We start from the raw sequence: 23,861 nt of genomic DNA on the forward strand, positions 1-23,861 counted from the left end.
AAGATGCATGGACTACTTTTATAGTGCTTTTTTAAACACTCTTGTCTTTCATATGCTCTTGTATGGAAAAGTATGGAGTCCCTACAAGGATATGGTGATGGATAAAAAATTAAATGGGAGGAGAACTTTGCGTTCACTCACAAAATGTTTGCGTTCCCCCAAAAAACTTTGCATTTGCTTTCAAAATGTTTGCGTTCCCCCAAAAAACTTTGCATTTGCTTTCAAAATGTTTGCGTTTCCCTCAAAAACCTTGCATTTGCACGCAAAATGTTTGCGTTCCCCTGAGAAATTTGCGCTAATTTGCAAATTCACAAGTTCACACTTGCAAAAAATCAGATAAATATACAGTAAAAAGTATGCGTATTTGGCGTGCTCTCCGAGGGGAGGGCTCTGAGCTCAGAATTTGGCCCGAACCCAGAGTACTCCCCCCATATCTCTGGTTAGGATAATAACCGACGAGTGTGAGGAGAAGGGGTTGTGGAGGGATGCAGAAAACTTTCGAAGGATACAGGTGAGTCGACTATGCATCTATATATAGGCCTCTTCTCTAATGATTGGATAGGCAATTTTAATGTGTTCCTCTCAAACACGATGATTGTTAATAAAACATCATACGTTTGCATTTCCCCCAGAAACTTTGCATTTGCTCACAAAATGTTTGCATTCCCCCGAGAAACTTTGTGTTCGCTCGCAAAATGTTTGCAGTTCCCCAATAAACTTTGTGTTCACTTGCAAAATGTTTGTCACAAGTAAGCTATAAGTTCACTCGCAAAATGTTTGTTTCACAAATAAACTTTGTGTTCGTTTGCAAAATGTTTGCATTCCCCCAAGAACTTTGTGTTTGCTCATAAAATGTTTACGTTCCCTCAAGAAACTCAAAATGTTTGCATTCGCCCGTAAGGAACACAAAAGTTTCTCTGGGAACGCAAAACTTTTGCAAGGGAATGCAAAAGCATTGAAATATTTTTTTTTTTTTCCCTATTATCTCATATTTGTTTCCATCAGCATGTCCCTTTAGGGGCTCTGTAGAAAAGAGGTTCATGAAGATAAATAAATGATGACAGACTTTTCATTCTTGGCTGAATTAATTCCTTTAACTAAAATCAGAGCTTTTAATAAAAGAGGTTTGAGTAAATCTAACTACATGATGCCTACTGTTTTGAAAAGATGTTAATCGATAGTCCAAAACTGCACCGTTGTGTACTGTCTACGTTCCTTTGCATCTTAATTCGGCAAACACTCACTCGCGGAGGCTCGGCAGGTTTCATCTTGACCTCTTTTTAGCGTGCCGAGAGCTCTGCCCAGGGAACAGCCGTCCAAATGATTGGCTCAACTTTACAGGAGTTTTCAAACAAGCAGGCTTTGGATGGCTGGTCTCGCCAGCACCTATTTTGCATCGCTAATCACCTGCTAAGCATTTTTTCTGTGTGGAGGGCATCAGGCAATTAGTTGGAGGCAGGTGTTAATTGGTCTCTGAAAACAGGGAGGTTGGAGACTGTGGCTGCCAAACCCTCTCGGGTCTGCGAGTCCAGGCTTTGATCTGACAGTTGATTTGCAACATCAAAGCTCGTTATCAGCACACTTATTAGCATACAGACCTCTTGACCTATTACTAATAAAAATAGTACAGCGAGCAGGCTCCTCAAAATAATTCACAACTGAAGAATTTGTTTCTCTTTTAAAGGTGCCCTAGATTCAAAAATTGAATTTACCCTGGCATAGTTAAATAACAAGAGTTCAGTACATGGAAATGACATACAGTGAGTCTCAAACTCCATTGTTTCCTCCTTCTTATATAAATCTCATTTGTTTAAAAGACCTCCGAAGAACAGGCAAATCTGAACATAACACTGACTGTTACGTAACAGTCGGGGTGTACGCCCCCAATATTTGCATATGCCAGCCCATGTTCCCAACATTATGAAAGGCATTAGACAAGGACAGCCAGTATTAACGTCTGGATCTGTGCACAGCAGAATCATCAGACTAGGTAAGCAAGCAAGAACAATAGCGAAAAATGGCAGATGGAGCGATAATAACTGACATGATCCATGATAACATGATATTTTTAGTGATATTTGTAAATTGTCTTTCTAAATGTTTCGTTAGCATGTTGCTAATGTACTGTTGAATGTGGTTAAAGTTACCATTGTTTATTACTGTATTTACGGAGACAAGAGTTGTCGCTATTTTCATTTTTAAACACTTGCAGTCTGTGTAATGCATAAACAAAACTTCATTCTTTATAAATCTCTCCAACAGTGTAGCATTAGCCGTTAGCCACAGAGCATAGCCTCAAACTCATTCAGAATCAATGTAAACATCAAAATAAACACTGTACTTACGCGATTAGACATGCTGCATGACGAACACTTTGTAAAGATCCATTTTGAGGGTTAAATTAGCTGTTTGAAATTTTTTTATGTTGTTTAAGGCAAGCACGAGCTCTTGGGGCGTGGAGCACCAGATTTAAAGGACCACACACCCTGAATCGGCTCATTTCTAATTATGCCCCAAAATAGGCAGTTAAAAAAATGAATTAAAAAAAATCTATGGGTTATTTTGAGCTGAAACTTCACAGACACATTCAGGGGACACCTTAAACTTATATTACATCTTTTAAAAAAAAAGTTCTAGGGCACCTTTAATGCAGGAAGTCTGCATACTTCCCTACTATAAAGGATGCAAAAAGCAGTCAATTATATATGTATGATAGTATAGGTGAGATCCTACATGGCAATGGGAGCTAAAGAGCATGCAGATTTGAAAATTAAAAAAAAAAAGGCACACATCTTTTTATAAAAAAAACTATAGATAACAAGAAAGTTGTTCCTCATGGTTATTTTTTGTTTGTTTGTTTGTTTGTTTGTTTATCAGCAAAATTTCTGCCATTGCTGTTAGTATGTTACTAGTCAAAATACATCCAGGTCAAAGCATAATACCAACATGGCGAATTTTTCAAATTGCAAGCGGAAAAATTGATCTTTCTTCAAATATTTCACATGCTCTGCAAGCATGTGATTTTAAATGCAATAAATTAATTAGACCAGCACAAGTTTTTTTTTTTTTTTTTTTAAGTCATTACATCATTAATTTGGACAAATTTTGTAGATTTTTCTAACCAGATATTTTAAATCTATTTATTCTTATAAATTTTTACTACACTATTGTTCAAAAGTTTGAGGTCAGTTGTTTGTTGTTGTTTTTTGGAAGAAATTAATACTTTCATTCAACAAGAATGCGTTAAACTGGTAAAAAATTACCAAAAAAAAAAAGAGAGAAAAATACTACCATGTTACAAAAGATTTACATTTTTTTAAAAACGCTGTTCTTTTGAACTTTCTATTCATCAATAATCAAGAATCCTAAAAAAAGTAATCAAAAATATTAAGCAGCACTACTATTTTCTATTTTCATTACAAATGTATCACGGTTTCCAATGTATTTTTGATCAAATAAATGTAACCTTGGTGAGCATAAGAGACTTCTTTTTAAAAATCTTATAGACCCCAAACTTTTAAATCACAATATGTGTGTATATATCAGGTAATGTTTCCGGAAATATGTGTATAATAACATATTTGTGTTTTAATTAAAAAATAATAACAACAAAATGCACAACAAATGTCTTTCAGTGTAAAGTCTTCCTTAAATTCATATACTTATGCGTGTTGTTTGCCACATAAACTCAAATTGGACTCAAATTCAGGAAATGAAATGGATTTTTAAAGGCGTTCTCAGCGCTGACTTCTGACACGACCCTGATGCTGAGGGCATTATCATAAGAACATACAAGTAGATTCAGCCCTGAATGTAGACGGCCAGAACAAAGAGCTCGATTGATCGCACTAACAGCTTGCCATTTGATCTCCAGCATGCGGGAAGACTTGGAAATCTTTTGTTTCTACTACTGCCAAACCCTAATTTATAAGACTTTTAATATAGGCATGAACGATTGTTTACATGTGCCAGTGGGATGTGAACAAATAGATCTAGATTAAATGAATTATGTAAGCTAACATACTTCAGAGTATTAGCGTGTTCCTCTTTAGAAAGACAAAAATCAGGAGGAACACCAGATTTGTGCCAAGGTAAGCACTAAATTCCCATTGCATAGAGCGTTTTACTCTGGTCTATTTTAAGGATTGAGCCAGTGCGAAAAGAACTGGGTTTACCATATGATGAAGAACTGTAAATAAAGTGGAGAGAAACATTTTTGTGCCACTAGGTGTGAAGAACTCTACAAAATAAGTTCAAATGATATGAAATGTTGTGATCTGTCATAAGGTAAGTCATCATATTTTTCCTGTTGCAAATCAAGGCAGAATAACTGGCCATTTCATCTTGCTTTTTAGCTCTATGCCAATGTGACAGTATCATAACTCTCTTTTATCACATTCCAGAGTTTGTTGCATTATTGATGCCAAGCGTTCTTTGGTTCCCGAAGGAAGGCCATTTTAAATCACTTAAACCGGTTCTGTGTACCGCCGCCTCGCCGAGTTTTCAGACGCAATCTCTGACAAACTGCAGGTAAGGCGTCGAGACAAAGGCGACATTGTTATTCTGATGAGGAGAAAGCACGGCTTCGACTCTCATCATTTTTGGGCCTCCGGAGGGCAAACGCAGCACAACACAAACACCAAAGAACACAGCGGTGTGAATTATAGTGTGACTAAACAATTGCTGACTTTTCCAAGGTCACTCTGACACAAGTTAAAAACAAAAAACAGGCGGACGTGCATTTGTGACAGAATTAATACTGGAAAATTAGTACTGACATGCTTTTGACTCTCCATAAAATCTCTGATTAGGCGTCTCTGTCTAACAGTCCTACAAAGATAATATATTTTACAAATGAAAACAATGCATGTTTGCATTGTTGTAGAAATTATTAGACCACCCGTAGAAAGTAATAATTTATTAACTTTTCAGGATAGAAAAGAGATTAAACAGAGAGGTTTTTTCCCCCCTCAGAATATCACAACAGATCTCAAATTGTGAACAAAAATACTTTTCAATATTGATAATAATAAGAAATGTTTCTTAAGCAGCAAATCAGCATATTAGAGTGATTTCTGAAGGATCATGTGACACTGAAAACTGGAGTAATGATGCTGAAAATTCAGCTTTGATCACAGGAATAAATTACATTTTAAAATATATTCAAATAGAAAACAGTTCATTTAAATTGTAATATTTCACAGTACTGCTGTTTTTACTGTATGAATAAATACAGCCTTGGTGAGCATAAAAGATTTGAATCAAAAAACCGACCCCAAACTTTTAAATGGTTGATTTGCTTCTAATATAATGCCATCACATCATTTAATGCAAAAATACAAATATTCCACTGAGCTACAGTGTTGATGGCTTCTTATTTACAGTATGCTTGATAAAAAGATCTATTTTTTCCAGCAGGTGATGCTGGGAGAGCTGTGTAAATCTGATCTAATGGCATAAACACAGAGAGAAGTCACAGATTAAAGGATGGAGCCTGTGTGTCAACAGCTGTCGTGACCGCGACCGCCATGAGTAACCCAGCTGTGCTTGGCATGCTAGTGGATTTGTGTTAAATCACATTTTCTCCTTGATGTTTCCTCTTTGGAGTGAATGGGAATCAGGCAACTTAAACAAGGCGGATTTGTGCTGTTTCACTGGAACAAGATCTCATTGATCCTTACACACCTTTTGTTCTTTCAGACTCGTGTCAGTATTGCAGCATGTGTTGTTTCAGCAGGACTAACAGAGATCGCAAGTTATGTAAACAGATGAGTGTTTGGAAATAACTAGAAAAGCATAATGGTGTTCATGTAACTCAAACGGCAGTTCATGGCGCCAGGGGCGGACCCAGGGGGTGGCCAGGGGTGGCCGTGGCCACCCTTGGCCTAAGCTTGGCCACCCCTTTGGCCACCCCGCTCACAATTGCTGTTTCTGTCTACTTTTTTTGTTGACAAGATTGTGTTATTAATTTAATTTATTAATTAAAAAAAGAAGAAGAAAAAAAAAGGTCAAATTCACTCAGCATTCCATGATCTCAATTACAATTAAAAAATTAACTGGATTCAGTTGTGTTGTAGGCACAGTCCAGTATAATCAGACTAATTTTTACGTTTAAATAATGAAGATTTCTGTGCCACCCCTGACTGGTTGCTGGCCCCTGCCTGGCCACCCCTACGAAAAAATCCTGGCTCCGCCACTGCATGGCGCTAGCAACATCAAGGTCATGACCTTGAATCCTAGGAAATACTGTACATGAAATGATAAAATGTAAATTGCTTTGGATAAGGCTGCCTTTTTGATCAAAAATATACACTCAAATTAGTAATATTGTGAAATATTATTCCAATTGTTTTCTATTTAAATATATTTTAAAATGTAATTTATTCCTGTGATCAAAGCTGAATTTTCAGCATCGTTACTCCAGTCTTCAGTGTCACATGATCCTTCAGAAATCATTCTAATATACCGATTTGCTGCTCAAGAAACATTTCAGATTATTATCAATTTTAGTGGATAAATAGAAAGTTCAAAAGAACAGCATTTATTTAAAATTGAAATCTTTTGTAACAATGTAAAAGTCTTTACTGCCACTTTTGATCAATTTATTGCTGAATAAAAGTATTAATTTCTTTAAAACAACTTTCTGACCTCACACCATTAAATGGTAGTGTACATTTACAAACAAGTAGCTTTACTGACACTTAGTACACTTAGGGCCCTATATAAACGATCTAAGTGTATGGTCTAAAGCGCACAATGCAAGTGCACTTAGGGCGTGTTCGAATCCACTTTTGCTTGCTAGTCTAATGATGGGAATAATGGTTGGCGCTAGGCGCATGGTTTAAAAGGGTTGTCCCTATTCTCTTAATGAGTAATGGGTGTGTTTTGGGCATAACGTGAAATAAACCAATCAGAGTCTTATCTCCAATTACCTTTAACAGCTAGTTGCGCTCGGATTGCTATTTACATGGCAGAAATGTTCCCATCTATGGGAAAAGCCGGATTCCACCAAAGCATTTTTATCTTTATACACACAATAATAATCTTTTACATTTTAATCCTTTAATTTTTAATAATTGGCATGTTTGAGTGCTGCTGCGCTTCCCAGTGTGTGTAATAAGCAGAGTGTACGTGTGTTGTGCACCCGTATTTAGATGCATATTACTAACTTATCCTTTAAATAACAAAAAAAAATATTGCGGCATTGACTTTAGACCAGGTTTCAGTTGGTCAATGATGCAGTCGTTTTCAGTTGCCTCAAAATAGTCACACGCCAACAATGCGCCTGAACACACCTCGTTTTCAGACCAGCACACCCATGGGCGCACAAATGAGCGCAAATGCATTTGTTATTTAAACAACGTGGCGCAGGACATGAAAAGATAATTGCATTGGGCTGAAACTAGCAAAAAACACATGCGTTGCACCCAGGAGTGTAATTTCCACTGAGGACAGGGGGGACATGTCCCCTCTCCCCACTTTCAAATTCGTTATAATTTTTTAACACACGCCGTAATCGCCACAGAGGAGCAGGACAGAGAGAACCTGTATGCGTCGATGCGCGTGTCCACATCCAGGAACCTCGCGTTGCTCACTGAAAAAAAAAAATAGCTCACTGAAAGTTCTAACGAGGACGTATCGCAGTTGCGGCACAGTCAGCGATGAAATGCTAGAAACAGCAACAGGTGACTTTAATGTCATCATGGATGAAAAGAAAGAAAGGAGATGTAAGTTGGTTGATTCAGTACATTAGCTCAGGTCAGGATAATCATATTTTCTGTCTACACCTGTTGATGTTAGCCTAACGTTGACTGAGTTAACATTAACATACACTGTTGCTAGGTAATTTCAGACTGTTAGCTAAATATTTAAAGGTGCCATAGAACGTCTTTTTAAAAGATGTAATATAAGTCTAAGGTGTCCCCTGAATGTGTCTGTGAAGTTTCAGCTCAAAATACCCCATAGATTTTTTTTTTTTTATTAATTTTTTTAACTGCCTATTTTGGGGCATCATTAAATATGAGCCAATTTAGGCTGCGGCCCCTTTAAATTCTCGTGCTCTCCGCCCCCGGAGCTCGTGCTTGCCTTTAACAGTGCATAAACAAAGTTCACACAGCTAATATAACCCTCAAAATGGATCTTTACAAAGTGTTCGTCATGCAGCATGTCCAATCGCGTAAGTACAGTGCTTATTTGGATGTTTACATTTGTGTCACGGGTTGCACACAAACAAGATGGTAAGATCCAAGTGCAGCGTTGTTTATTAAGGGGTAATCCAAACACGTAATCCAGGACACAGGCAAAGGTCAAACTCCACAGAAACAGTCCATAAAACAGAAAGCCAGAGATATAAAGTGCACATAACAAAATATAACAAACCACAACCAAGGACAGAAACAACTGAGTATAAATAGACAGACACTAATGAGGGAACACAAAACAGCTGGGTGCAATGACATGGGATAATGAGTCCAGGAGGTGAGTATGGGTAATGAAGTCCAAAACAGTGAAACAAGAGTCCATGTTGGAGTGCCCTCTGGTGGCTAAACGGGGCACTCCAACTCATGATCATGACAATTTGATTCTGAATGAGTTTGATAGTATGCTCCATGGCTAATGGGCTAAAGCTAACATTACACACTGTTGGACAGATTTATAAAGAATTAAGTTGTGTTTATGAATTATACAGACTGCAAGTGTTTAAAAATGAAAATAACGACAGTCTTGTCTCCGTAAATACAGTAAGAAACGATGGTAACTTTAAGCACATTTAACAGTACATTAGCAAAATGCTAACAAAACATTTAGAAAGACAATTTACAAATATCACTAAAAATATCATGATATCATGGATCATGTCAGTTATTATTGCTCCATCTGCCATTTTTCGCTATTGTCCTTGCTTGCTTACCTAGTCTGATGATTCAGCTGTGCACAGATCCAGATGTTAATACTGGCTGCCCTTGTGTAATGCCTTGAACATGGGCTGGCATATGCAAATATTGGGGTCATACATATTAATGATCCCGACTGTTACGTAACAGTCGGTGTTATGTTGAGATTTGCCTGTTCTTCGGAGGTCTTTTAAACAAATGAGATTTACATAAGAAGGAGGAAACAATGGAGTTTGAAACTCACTGTATGTCATTTCCATGTACTGAACTCTTGTTATTTAACTATGCCAAGGTAAATTCAATTTTTAATTCTAGGGCACCTTTAGAGTAGAACATTCTGCGTACCACGAAAATGTGTCCATTTTAAGTCGCAACATTTTCTGTCAGCAATGTATGCAGGGTTTTTCCTGCATAGAGAATTACTAGGTGGCCGCCTCCGTCAGATTTCGTGCCATCTCCGGCTTTCCACAGACAAGGTTCTGTTGCGGGTTCCTGACCTGTGTCCATTCTCGAACCGTTCGATACTGCGGATAATCCGCGGGTCGGGCGGGCTAAGTAATAAAAAAATAACATTCCAATTAATTGCGGCTGAATGAAAGATAAATCATTAATGTGTTGATTTGAATAAAAACACGGAACTCTCATTTCACGGTAAAGGGGCTCGCACACCGAGCGCCGCGCAGTGCCGCGACACGTCTTTAAAATTCGAACTCATTGTTTTCTATTGTTTTCTGGGTCATAGCTTGGCGCCACGGACAGGCGCCGATGTCGCCGGCGGTGTGCGTACGCTCATAGAAAACAATACATTTGAATTTTAAAGATGTGTCACGGCGCTGCGTGGCGCTGAGCTTCTCGTCCGGTGTGCGAGCCCCTTTAGACGCAACATATGTGCGTGAGTGTGTCACTCTTTTACTTTAGTTTATAACTGAACGTAGGTCTTATTTCTCTTCAGGGAAAACCAATCAAGGAAAACATGTGCCTAGAGCACCTCCTAGTGGTCATTATATAAAACACAAATGAAAAACCCTAAATGAGATATTGCTTTATAGCTTAAAAGCTTTAACTAACAATATACACTAGCTTAACTAACAGACATTATTCTTGATAAGAGTGTTTTCCAACAATGATGTAATGAAACAGTGACAATTTAAGGTCGAAGGGAGTAAAGCCTGTTTTTAGGCTATTGATGAAATGTAATTTAGCCAAAAAAGAACTTTTATTTTAAATAAATGATAATTTATAAGCAGCCTACTTCAGTGTGTTATCATATCATCAAGCTTAACACAGAGATTTTGAATAATTGTAATGTGATGATCAGGTGCAAATATCTAAACAAGAGAATATCATTGGGCGGTTGGCGGGTGAATGGTTTATTTTTAACCGTGGATTCATGTACAAGTCAACGCACAGATTTTTCTTTGTTCAATTTGGAGACTGAAAATGGGTTGGAGCTCTTTATTTTGAACTCTCAAAGTTCACCAGATTAATGAATTTATCTTCAAAATGTACAGAACCCTCCCTAGAGGGATTAAGGATCAAATTGAAAACATTTTCCCCCATTTATTAATTTTTTTCAAAGTAATTAGTTCATCCACAAGGTGGCAATCGTGCCCCGGGGGGTGTCGATTCACAAGGTAGTCAAAGAAAAACGACATAAACAGAACAGAACGGAACACATGCAAGCTACTGCAACGATAGAGGCTTACATAGACAAGAGATTATGCGAAGAGGTTAGAAAGTACCCTCGTTTGTATAACTCCAGCATGAAAAAATACAAAGATGTTTATATGGGTTGTAACTCGCGGCGAGAGATTGCTCAATACTGCGCATGCGTCAAACGCCTGTGTACGCGTACGAATCAAATGAAGTATACTTTGCAAGGCCGTGCGTTCGAATGTACTTATAACTTGGCCTTTACTATGGGGGAATTCAGTTAGAGGGTTTTAAAGGGTTGTATTTTCATTTAAGTGCTCTTCCATACAAAATTGTGTTATTTGAGCTGTGAAAATGTTTTTAGTGGTGGCACTACTGTTTTAGGCAGATTAACTTCTGGTTATATAGTTACAGGTTAAAAGACAAGTCAGAATTATTTCTGTGGAAATCAATAGCCTCTCAAAGAACCCGGTTCATTCCTTTCACGTTGAGCTCAAATATGCTCTACAGGCTATAAGAGATGTGTAGAGAATGTGATGTCAAATATATCAGAGACTGAGTGCAGTGCAGAGTCTGGAATCAAACCTTGAAGACAGCGTTTATGATTTTCCAATCAAGCCACAACCTGGAATCATGGCAGCATTAAAACCTGTCTATTTCATTGTGTGAGGCTTTGAATAGTGAGCTGAGTAGAGATGGCAATTTACTGCTTTCTCCAAACAACTTTTCAGTATAAGGAAAGCCATTAAAATAGGACTCGAGCTCTGCTCCAGCCTTGACTTTAGCTGTAAACTTATAGCGTTTCACTCTGTGGTACAATTACAACCGACCTCTCATCCGCTGCACTAGTTTCCTTCTCCAAACAAGCTCTATTTCTAATCTATTACTGTAAGTAGAGTTGCATTCTGATTTCACATACTACTAGAATAATCCAGGTAGGAGCAAATTCATTGTAATGTGTTAATTATGTGGAATTGCAATTAATGTCTGTCTTGGGATTATATATGACAGATAGCAGGACCGCAGCGGGAGTGAATCACACATGACTCAGAGTTGGGCGCATGATTTTGATATCAATATTAATGCCTTCAGTATCTTGGCATGCACTGTTTGTTCTCTGGAGAACGACAGCAAAAAAATGGTAACAGTTTTCTCTTGTTTGCCAAATACACAACGTCTTAAAATCAACAGGCTCCGTGAAGCAATGCCTAAATAATTCAAAGATCGTTCCCGAGATCTTCCCTGTGAAATATGCCGCACACAAATCTCAGACAGTTCAATCAAGGCTAGTGTTCAATTATAGGAAACCCTGCTGCGTGCGTCAATTTCTCCTAGATGATTGGTTCGTAGATCTTTTGAAACTTGCAAAAAAAGTGAGAGTAAATGCCCAGTAGGATAAAAAGCCTAAAAGCATTTGGAAAGTGCATCTGTCATTTCTCATATCTCTGTGCTGGTTGTTGGACCATAGCCTGAAAGTCATTTTGCAGTTAAACAATATATTTTCAATTGGTCTTAGAGACATCTGAAGGGTGTCCTTCAAATTTCTTGTGAGATATGAGCAAAATATTGGTATATCCATTGACTACATCCATAAAAGTATAGCCTGTTAATTGTCAGCTTCCATGTAGTTTTTTTTATTGCCTTTTTTCTCTATCACATATTTTAGTAATCATCATAAATTAGTTAACATTAGAAAGCTTAAACAAAAAGTTCATCCTGTGAAAACTGTTTTAAATTGGACATCACCTTACTATGGAAATGGTATTTTAAAACCTTTTAGCGGGCTCAATTTTTATGATCTACTTCAAATTTGGAACAAAACTTGGCTAGTTATTTGGTTTTAGCAATCCAGAGTCCAAATTATGTTGTAAAATATATATTTTTTATAAGGGTCAATGACGTAATGGTCATTTTTTTGTGACCTTAATAATAAAAAAACAAAGATGACATCCAGCGTATGTAAGGTAGTACAACTGGATCTCTTTTATTAAATCCAAAAGGTTTTAATTATATATATATTTTTACATATAAAGGTATTTTAAATATTTTGAAGTGTCAAAAGGTCATTTGGTTTAATCGTCCAAAGGCCAATGCAGCCATTTAATTTGTGATTAAAATATCTTAAAATGTAATAAATGTATATATTTTTTATTCTGGCATGATTTTATAACATCATATATCAACATAGTGCAAAATGGTATTAAAATTAGGCCCATGTGTAGAAGTTGTTGCTTTGTTATGAGAAAGAATGTCCGGAAAAATGAATTTCATTGATGTCATTTGGAGTAACCAATATAAAGGGACCATTTTGGATCAAGTCATGTTGTCAATATCATGTGACAGGATGTGACATCATTCAGACGCCTACAAAGAACCACATGGTCATCAAGCAAAGTAACTAACTCTCTCTTAACTCTTTGAAAAATGCATGTTTTCACTTGTTCATACGTATGTCCCAAAACATCAGGTCATTCGGTACAACCACTGTAAAACATGGAAAAACGTGGAATGGGAAATTTGTTCTAAATATAAAATGTTTAATTGTCCTTCGGTTAGCTAGCTAGCAATGTTGCAATAAAAATGTTTAGTTCAGAATATGTGCTTTACAGTGAACTTAAACTTTAATAACTTACACTTTCATCTCTTGAAGCTGTTTTCACTTCTGCTAAATGTCTTCTTTAAAAAGAAACCAACCTGTATTTCAAAGCATTCATGAATGTATGCTCAAAAAGGGGGGTGACAGTTAACAGGTTAACCTTTTAAAGGATACCAAAACCATGCATATACTCCAAAATGGCATGCAATTTACTTTGGGTATGCCTTTTTTAAGCGTTTTAGGCAAATTTTACAGGAATGCTAAGAGGGTTGAGCTTGCCATATTGCATAAATAAAATGGTTTAGGATTTTATTAAGCAAATGAATTCATTAATTCAGTGCCATCCTTCTGCTAGATGATATAATGTTTAAACAGAATGTTGCTTAACAGCAAAAACAAACACTATGGGATCTGCACTGTGATATTAAGAACAGGTGTTTCATGTCATAGCCAATATTACACAGTATTGTGTATTTTAGCATGACTAGATTGCTGTACTGAGTCCCTCATCCAGGGCTTTGATTGGATGAGTCATTCTTGGGGTCGCTGTACAATAGCAGGTATAAATTCTGATCGTACATTTGATAGTAATACACCAAATCACTACCATACACTGCACTATACTGATAGAATAATTGTGTATTGTGACTGTTATTATTAATATTTAATTTTCTATTCAATTATTGGTATCTTTTATCATATTTCTGTTGCTGCTGTGATCCGCTTTACTTAAACACCACTTAACCGTTTATGCATTTGCCAGACGCTTTTATCCAAAGCGAATAAAATTGCATTCAAGCTATAGCCTATTATTATTGCACTCAATGTTGTTTTTCATGTTCATGCATTCCCTGGCAATCACACCTATATGTGAGCGCCATGCTCGACTTTTTTAGCAACAGAATGTAACCGTAGTAAAATCACTAAAACACAAGGCATTGTAGAAAAAGAAAAGCATCTCATTACTCTTTTTTTTTTTTTCTGGTAAACAGTACTGCATACATATATGCATTCAACAGACACAAGCTGTACAATATGATAATATTGTGTATATGATAATGAGAGAGGATTTGAAGTGAGTTTATTGTATGCATCAGTAGATAAATGGGATGACAGCAATTAGATTACATGGAGAGCAAATGTAGACTGTTACGTGTCTCCTGTTTCTTCTGAGAAAAAGGCTCACGTGTCTCAACAATGTGCTCAGATTTGCCATGAAACCAAAGTCACAGATTTCCATATGAACTCCAGTGCAAATTAGCGTTCTGTTTAAGATTAAAAGTCGATCTGGCAGGAGATGTGCCGTGATCAATGGTTCTCTTTCAGGTAGTTTTCCTGAGCCTTTATTTTGATCCCATCACCTGTGATGTATTCAGAATCAAGAGGGAAAGAGAAGAAGGGGAGGTTAAATATTCTGGATTTCTGCATGCCATAAATTGCTTTCTGTCAGGGAAATGTAAATCAACATGGCATGAGCAGATTGATGGAGTCGCCCTGGCTGGGTGCACTTTTATTTGAGGCTGGGGCAAAGTGCTGCGTGTTGATATAGATGGAGAGGGCTTTAATGCACACGGTATGGCTGTGAATACAGTGAATAGCCTAAAAGACCAAAAGCAAAACTAACTAAACTCTTTGCAATGAAAGATTGGAGGAATTGTTTGTATGCTGCAAAATTAATCTCGTTTTCCTTTTTTTTTTTTCTTATACCCTGTTGACAGATATTATTTTCTTGTTTTAAGCACAAACTCACTTAATTTTGATAATTTTTTTTATTTTTATTTTTATTTTTTTCAATTTAATATCTTAAGTAATTTTGGTTTTCAAGTAAATGTATCTTGAAAAACTGCTAAGTAAGAAAATCAGTTTTTGCAGTATATATAATATATTATCCATATATTGCATCAATATATTTGTCATATTTTCCAGTGACAGTATTTTAACATTCTCGAAACAGAATAAATTTACCCAATATGCAAAGCTGCATGAGATATTGAGACTTGAAATACGTAATATAATGTATAATATAAAACATAATTATATTTGATTGAATTTATATATATTTATTATATACAGTAATGGCTGAAAGTGATGTCCAGAGGGGATATTTGTGTTTAATGACCCTACAAATTTGATTAAGCCGTCAAAATATGAGGAAAATACTAAACTTAAGGTATTTATCTGACAACATTATTTGGCAAAATAGGGGTAAATACAGAAAAAAAAAAAAAAAAAGCTGGAAAAAGCACACACTTCAATTTAATCGTATTTATGAGATTAGGAGATTTGATTAAAGAGATGTCATTTGTGATGCTTCCGGGATCACATTCCATGAACTGAATTTGAATCTGTATTTTTGTCATTCTTTCCTTAAAGGAGACCTATTACGCCCCTTTTTACAAGATGTAAAAGAAGTCTCTGATGTCCCCAGAATGTGTATGTGAAGTTTCAGCACAAAATACACCACAGATCATTTATTATAGCATGGTAAAATTGGGGGGTGAGCAAAAACAAGTCATTTTTGTGTGTCCCTTTAAATGCAAATGAGCTGGTTCCCCTTTCCAGAAGAGGGCGGAGCTTCAAGAGCAATTCCTCCAGCATACCGGTATAGAACAAATTAGCAGAACACCACCAACAACAAAACAGGACAATCTCACGCACTGAAAATATCAGAAACTGTCAGCATAATGAGTTATTAATGTTTTGTTGGTTGATTTTTGCATGTGTTCATAATTTCTTTGTATGACAGCCTGGCCAAAAATTTGGTATGTTTGATTATGTTATGTTATCACAAATAAAACAATTGACTCCAATTGGTTTTGCTTCAGTTTGCCTTGTTTCGAGAAAGTTTATCATTTAATTTTAAATTGACTGGAAAACAACACAAAATACTGGTAAATAAAATGTTTTTGTTTTTCAGTTTATTCATCGAATGTCTGTCATGAGCACTCGAGTGCTGCTCCGCTCCTGACATTACTGTGACCCTGAGAGGCTGTTCTTCCAGCCTGCAGTAACGCAGGGATGGTGGTCTGTTGATTTTTCCGGTCCCATGTGTGTGAAAGCGCGGTGTGGTCTCTCCCATCTGCTGGATGCAGCTCATTAGGATGCGATAGAGATCCCTTCCAAAACAAACCCGGTCTGCGCTCAGAGAATGGGGCTGGTGGTAAACACCAGCGCGACATGACAGCTTCACTCTCACTATCGATAAATCCTCTCGGCTTCACCAGCCTGCGTGTGCACACCTGTAAGAGAGAGACGGAGAGAGAGAGGGTGAAAATGCAAGCTGTCCCATGACTCAATGATAGCAGATGACCTGGAACCAGAACAACAGTGAAAGATGATCAATCCAAACATCCACCATCCCACAGACAATTCCCTCATTCAGGATCAGGATCATTCTGGTTCCTTTTTACACTATCTTAGTAAAGGTAATTTAGTGCTTGGTTGTGCTTTTATATTATATTATATTATATTTACATATGACTTTTGTCTCAGATGCTCAGACGATCTGAAATGTCAATCAAAGTCCATAAAACACCTGCCCTGCTGAACAAACCAGTCTATATCAGCATAAATAGTTTGTGAGCTGGTTTACTGATGTTCTAGCTGGCTGACCAGGACATTTTGCTGGTTAAGCTAGATAAGAAGCCTAATAGGGACATACAGTAACATATACTGGTGTTTTCAGCAGGGTGGATATGAATTAAACAGGCCTTTGAGAAATTATCCATATTTAAATGAGTTTGAAAGACATTGACATTAAACATTAAAACATGAGAACAACTGAATTCACAGCCCAACCAAAACCTCTCAGAGAGAAGAAATATTTCAACATTTATGAGCACATCTCCACTTTCAGGTTCAGACCTCTCCTTTTTCTGTTGTCAGCTCTCCGGTTTTGGAGCATCAGCAGCACACACAGAAAAAAAAAGTGAATTTCTCTGAACAGGGTGGAACTCATGCATAAAACGCCCATGCCATCCCAAACACAACGGGATTTGTACTCCTAAACCCCTTGTAATGGAACCAGACCTCCTGCTGTGTGCAGGTGGAAACATGGTTAACTGCCGCTTAGTTATAATCATCATAGTCAAAGCCACCTGCTGCCAGACACTCTTATGTAATTACAATGGGTTTTAACGCTATTTTTAATCTTTGATTTCATATAGTAATTCTTAATCTGCTTTCAGATCAGATCAGGTCAGCAGGACAACAACCTAATAAACCCTGTCATTAATGTTAATCGGTCACTCTAAAAAATGCTGGGTTAAAAACAACCCAAGTTGGGTTGAAAATGGACAAACCCAGAAAAAAAGAGACAAAGAGAAAATCACTCGCTGCTCTTGACTGAATAACTTTTGTAGCTTTAATAAGAATTCAGTTTATAATTTAGGCAGTGAATACTGTGTAGTGTTTGATTATTCCATTTCTATATATTTACCTCTACCTACCTGAAAATCTTCTGAAAAGCACTGTTTACAAGGTTACATGGGTCAGAAACAACGAAAACAATAACTTTTTTGTGCATTTTAGCAGGGCAGGTAAAAATCTGAATGGTCCCGCCTGGGCCAGTAGAAAAAACCTTAGCATTGGGCCCTGGTATATTAAAGGCACAGCTATGTAATGTTTATTTCAGAGGGTTTATGTGAAGATAGTTTTAAGTTCACTTAAATTAAAAGTTGTTTTATTTTTAAAGCCTATTAAATGTTAAAATTAATAGCTTTCAATTATACTGTAATGTTGAATGGCTAAAATTAATAATGGCTAAAACTGAGGGGAAAAAAATCACTTTTTCTCAGTATCATTAATTGAGAGCACTAGTGTATGTATGTATATAGAAATATATATACTTCTATATATATATATATATATATATATATATATATATATATATATATATATATATATATATATATATATAGAACTTCTATGTACTATGTATACATACAGTGGCATGAAAAAGTATGTGAACCCCTTGCAGAATCTGTGAAAATGAGAATTATTTTAATAAAATAAGAGGGATAATAAAAATTGCATGTTATTTTTTGTTTAGTACTGTCCTGAGTAAGATATTTTACATAAAAGATGTTTGCATTTAGTTCACAAGACAAAACAATAGCTGAATTTATTAAAATAACCCCATTCATAAGTATGTGAACCATTGATTCTCAATACTGTGTGTGGTTACCTGATGATCCACGACTGTTTTTATGTTTTGTGATGGTTGTTCATGAGTCTCTTGTTTGTTCTGAGCAGTTAAACTGAGCTCTGTTCTTCAGAAAAATCCTCCAGCTCCTGCAGATTCATCAGTTTTCAAGCATTTTTGCATATTTGAACCCTTTCCAGCAGTGACTGTAGGATTTTGAGATCTGTGTTTTCATACTGAGGACAACTGAGGGACTCAAACTCAACTATTAAAAAAGGTTCAAACATTCATTGATGCTCCAGAAGGAAACATGATGCATTAAGAGTCGGGGGGTGAAAACTTTTGAACAGGATGAAGATGTCACAATTTTCACAGGATGAAGGGGTTCACATACTTTTTCATGCCACTGTGTGTGTATATATATATATATATATATATATATATATATATATATATACTTCTATATATAATTCTGGCCACCATATAATTGATACATTGACTTAATCCTAGTGATGTAAATGAAATTAAGTAAAGGTTATTTCATGTTACATGACTTTTTAACCGACATGTTTATGTAACAAACTAAACAAAAGAACTCTCTCATTTGACACGACCCTCAGGTCAGAACGCAACACCATGCTATTGTCTGCTCTGTCCGATCTCACAAATAACGCAATGACGCAGCTCAAGCTTCCACTAGACAGATTCTTGTTTCCAATGAATCATTTGATTTGCACATTGTAGTCCTCATGGGGCGTCGTAATAGAATGGCCGAGCTTTCCACGAATCACAGTGACATGTAAGAAATAGGTTTTTGGCTATTGGGTCGACAACTGCTCAAAGTCAGAAAATAGCCGAGCGGTTCAGTCACCCACGGTGGAAGGAATTTATGAGAGGACAATCGCTTTCACTGTTCCACCAAAAACAAATAGATCTGGACCACCTACTGGGAATTTAGACAACCACATTTTCAGAATACAAGTGAGCCGATGAAGATGGTTTATAAGAGAAAAACTCTCTGCTATAGTTAGTTCTTCATTAAAAAGAAATGTTATCTTGTCTTTTTTCTATTTTTATTTCTTGTTTATTGTCTCTAAATTGAAGTTGAAAATGTCAAAAGGAATATCAAGTGAACAACGTCTTCCAAAAGAGCAAGACAAAATATACATATTCCAGATACATTTTCTACAGAGTCTTAAAGGGTTAGTTCACCCATAAATGTAAATTCTGTCATCATGACATTCCAAACCTGTAAGACTTTGATTCTTCTGTGGAACATAAACATCAGCTATCCTATACAATTTAGCTTTTTTCAAGTAATTTTATGTTTTGTTTTGTTTTTTCATCCCAAAATTAAAATGTCATCACTTTCACACCGTTCCAGATGTTGATTGTCTTTTCTTTGTGAAACACAAAATGCTTTTGTTTTCATATGGTTTAACATGTATAGTTTAGTTTCATTTTGTTTTGGTTCCATTTTCCCTGTTCTGGTTTGTCTGTGTTCTACAGAAGAGGATTAGGGCCAAGCAATAATAAAAAAATCTCGAGATTAAAGTTGTTACATTTTGAGAAAAAAGTCGAAATAAAATGTTGAGAATAAACTCATTAAATTATGACTTTATTCTCAACATTTTATCTTGACTTTTTTCTTGAAATTTAACGACATTTTTCTCATAATTTAATGAGTTTATTCTCAACATTTTATTTCGACTTTTTTCTCAAAATTTAACGAGTTTTTTCTCGAAATTTAACAACTTTAATCTCGAGATGGTTTTCATTTTTTATTATTGCTTGGCCCTAATCCACTTCCGTAGTGTTCCCTAGTTAGTTTCCTTGGTTGTTAATTAGTTCTATGCACCTGTTTCTGTTCAGTTGATTAGTCTCCCTTGTATTTAAGCCCTAAATTTCCTCTGTTTCATTGTCTGGTAATGTTTATGTTAAGTGTGGTTATTTCCTGAGTTTCTTCCCTGTGATTCTCCTATGTGTTCCTAGTGGAACTATTAAACACTCATTTTGTTATTCTTTGTCCGTGCGCTTACTATAGCCTACACAACGCCTGATATGGCTTCAGGAATAGCTTATTTTAGACATCTTTAAGATATGTTGTTGTTGTTTGTTATCTGGTCACAACATGCTTTCATTATACAGAAACAAGCAGAAGGAGCATTTTTCAAAATTTATTTTTTCATGTTTCAGGGAAGAAAAGAAAAGGTGTGGTTGGAACAACACGAGAATATTTTTTTAAGGATGGAGGTTTTATATGTAATGCAATGTTATTACATCAGTAACTCAAGAAACTCAAGCAGGAAGGAGTCGTACAAGAAGCACGTGTGTGTGTGTGTCACTAGACTGGTCCCAGCTGCACAGGGTCATGGCACCAACTCGGATAAGATTCAAACTCCTCCAGGCGATTTGTCCAATCCTGTTGCCATATGCATCCTCCACGTTCCTTGGGGTCTGTCCCACATGGTGCCGTCGTGGCATGTAGACTCAGAGGTTGTAGAGGACACGTCGGTTTCTCTGGTCATGCTGATATTTGTGTCGCCTGCTGACAGTTGGCCTCGCGCACACACACACACACACACACACACACACACACACACAGTGTCATTGTGTTGGGCCGGAGATGCGGACTGACAGAGCTTCACTACACATCTGGCATCAAGGTGGGTGAGAGAGAATTCAAAGCACCTTAGACAGTCCACACAGACTGTCCTTCCAGGTTAAATGTGGCAGACATGAGCTGTGTTCGGAATGGAATACTTGCACACTGCTTATGTGTCAAAGTTGTATGTATTATCAGTGAGAAGAAGGTTGATATTTCATCTTAAACATGATTTCACTCGTATGTAGTGTACATACTGCAGAAATACAATAGTTAAAGGGGACTTATTATGCCCCTATATAAGTCACTGGTGTCCCCAGAATGTGTCTGTGAAGTTTCAGCTCAAAATACACCACAGATCATTTATTATACCATGTTGTAAATGCCCATTTTTGAGTGGAAAGAAAAACATGCAATTTTCATGCATGTGTCTTTAAATGCAAATGAGCTGCTGCTCCCTGCCCCTTTCCACAAGAGGGCGGAGCCTTTACAGCTTGTGCCTCGGATACTCTGCCAAAACTAAAGCATCTGTTTGATTTTTAATGATCATCTCTGCTGCGATCAAGCTCACGTGACATTGCAGTTCTTAATCATCATGAAAGGACAGGACAGAGTAATAGGACAGAGTCTGTCAGCAGTCGTGGGCGGGGCCTGTGCAATATGACATCACATTGCATAGAAACTGCAAATGGCTTAGTCTGAGACACTGCTTATGATTTATGGGGATTGGAAAAAATAGATTTTTTTACGATTATAGGGTGTTTGTGTACACACTGCCAACACACATTTATGTTCAAACACCTTGTAAAAGTGAATTTTACATAGTAGCTCCTCTTTAAAGGGATAGTTCACCTAAAAATAAAAATGACACCATGATTTACTATAGCCATCCTAGGTGTATAAGACTTTCTTCTTTCAGCCAAACACAGTCTGAGTTATATTAAAAGTATCCTGGCTCATCTAAGCTTTATAATGGGAGTGATTGGAGGATGAGTTTTTGAAGTCCAAAAAAGTGCATTCATCCATCCATCATAAAACGTACTCCACACGGCTCTAGGGGGTTAATAAAGGCCTTCTGAAGTGAATCGATGCTTCCGGTGCAACAGCCATACACGTATGTCCAAAAAGCGCTAACTTCCGCGATGTAGTACACAATGGCATGATGTACTACACATTATAACGTCATGTCATTGTGTACTACATCGCGGAAGTTAACGCTAACACAAACACATTTGCTGCATCCCAATTCACCTACTTATACCAAAGACTATAGAATAACACAAGATGTGTCACTCATATTGTTTTGAATGGGAGAAAGTGCAACGCGCAATATGGCAGAATAAGTCCCGCCTTCTAAATAAGAGCCAATCGTGACTGGTAAAGTCATCGCATCACTGCAGCAGCCGTTAGAAGCTCCGGTTCCTATAGAAACAATCAGACGCGCGCCTCCGAAATGAGGCGCAAGAGACGCACATTTAGGTCTGCGCATGCGCATTGGCTTGATCCAGCCTGAAAAATACAGTTTTTTGTCATGATTTGAGCATTTGGAAAAAACATTTATGAGACAGTTGTTGTCAGATTTCATTGGTGATTTCAAATACGAAATTTAATCGAAAGCTTAGCAAACAGCTTTGGAGAATTTGATGTTTCCCCATTCAAAGAAATAGGAGCTGCACTTGCATGCCTGAGAGGCGTTTCAAAGATGGCCGCCGAGTGAAATGACTTGTCTTAAAGGGACTTTGTTTATACTACGCCCTAAAAGTATGTACTGTTTTTGTGAAGAAAAAGCACATACTTTTGAGTGTGTAGCAGAAGAGTATTCAAGCTTTGGGACATACTACGTCATAATTGCATTCTGTCGCTTAGTTACGCTACCTGTAACCGTTTAAACTGCCCTGTCAATCATCTTTTCACAGTTCAAATCCTCCACATACAATTAAATTCAATTTCCTACCGTTTCAGAGAGAAATGTAATAGCGCGTTAATCTGCCAGTCATGCGGAGAACTGTCCTCATGTTTACATAATGATGTATTTTAAAAGTTAACGACCAAACACGTTGTTATATAAGTTCACAATGCTGTTGCAGATGAAATATAATATGGATAACATTTAATAAATATCTTTTCATCAGGTTAGATACTGATTATTAATCACTCAAACCCCTATATCCTAACCGCTCTGCTTAACCCTCGGTCTGGACATCCGTCATGTTTGTAGTTTTTTTTTTAAATACTTTTTATTTGTATTTGTAGTTCTAATCGAATCCTCGTCCACAGCGCAATGTGTTATGGGCAATATTAGCCATTAGAGTGTGCACGGATCTGCACTTCGGATTCTAACCGGGTATCTTTGGAATACTAATTTCAACATACTACGATTTGGGACACACTAATTCTAATTTCTAATACTATTTAGGATGGATAGTATGCAAATTGGGATGCAGCAATTGACTCACTTCAGAAGGCCTTTATTAACCACCCGGAGCCACGTGGAGTACGTTTTATGATGGATGGATGCACTTTTTTGGACTTCAAAAACTCATCCTCCAATCACTCCCATTATAAAGCTTAAACAGGATATTTTTAATATAGCTCTGTTTGTGTTTGACTGAGAGAAGAAAGTAATGCACACCTAGGATGGCTTGATGGCGAGTAAATTATGGGGTAATTTTCCTTTTTGGGTGAACTAACCCATTAAAGTGGTAGTATGTTCTTTCCACACACCCATAAAGAAAAGTGTCACGGCATGAAAATCATTAACGACAAAAGCAAAACCAGCAGTCTTCCATTCTCCTTCAGCCTGCTCTTGCTCTGTTCTGAGTCTGGCTCATGAGGACTGTATGCAACACTGCATTATTTAGCAAGCCTAAACAATACAAAGTGTTTTCTTTTTGTTTTTGTTTTGTTTCTTCCACTTGACATCCCATGGAAAAATGCAGAGGCCTTGAGAGCTATAGTGGTTTGTAAGTA

General features: G+C 36.9%; 1 long non-coding RNA gene across 1 annotated transcript in view; it reads right to left on the bottom strand.

Annotated features, from left to right (window-relative positions):
- Positions 1-15,228: 15,228 nt before the first annotated feature.
- Positions 15,229-23,861, bottom strand: part of LOC125280385 — a 73,247-nt gene continuing 64,614 nt past the window's right edge. The window contains exon 3 of the long non-coding RNA XR_007187592.1: positions 15,229-16,382. This is a non-coding gene — a long non-coding RNA (uncharacterized LOC125280385). The remainder of the gene's footprint in view (positions 16,383-23,861) is intronic.

Source organism: Megalobrama amblycephala, linkage group LG12 (assembly GCF_018812025.1).
Source record: "Megalobrama amblycephala isolate DHTTF-2021 linkage group LG12, ASM1881202v1, whole genome shotgun sequence".
In the NCBI taxonomy this organism is placed as follows: Eukaryota; Metazoa; Chordata; class Actinopteri; order Cypriniformes; family Xenocyprididae; genus Megalobrama; species Megalobrama amblycephala.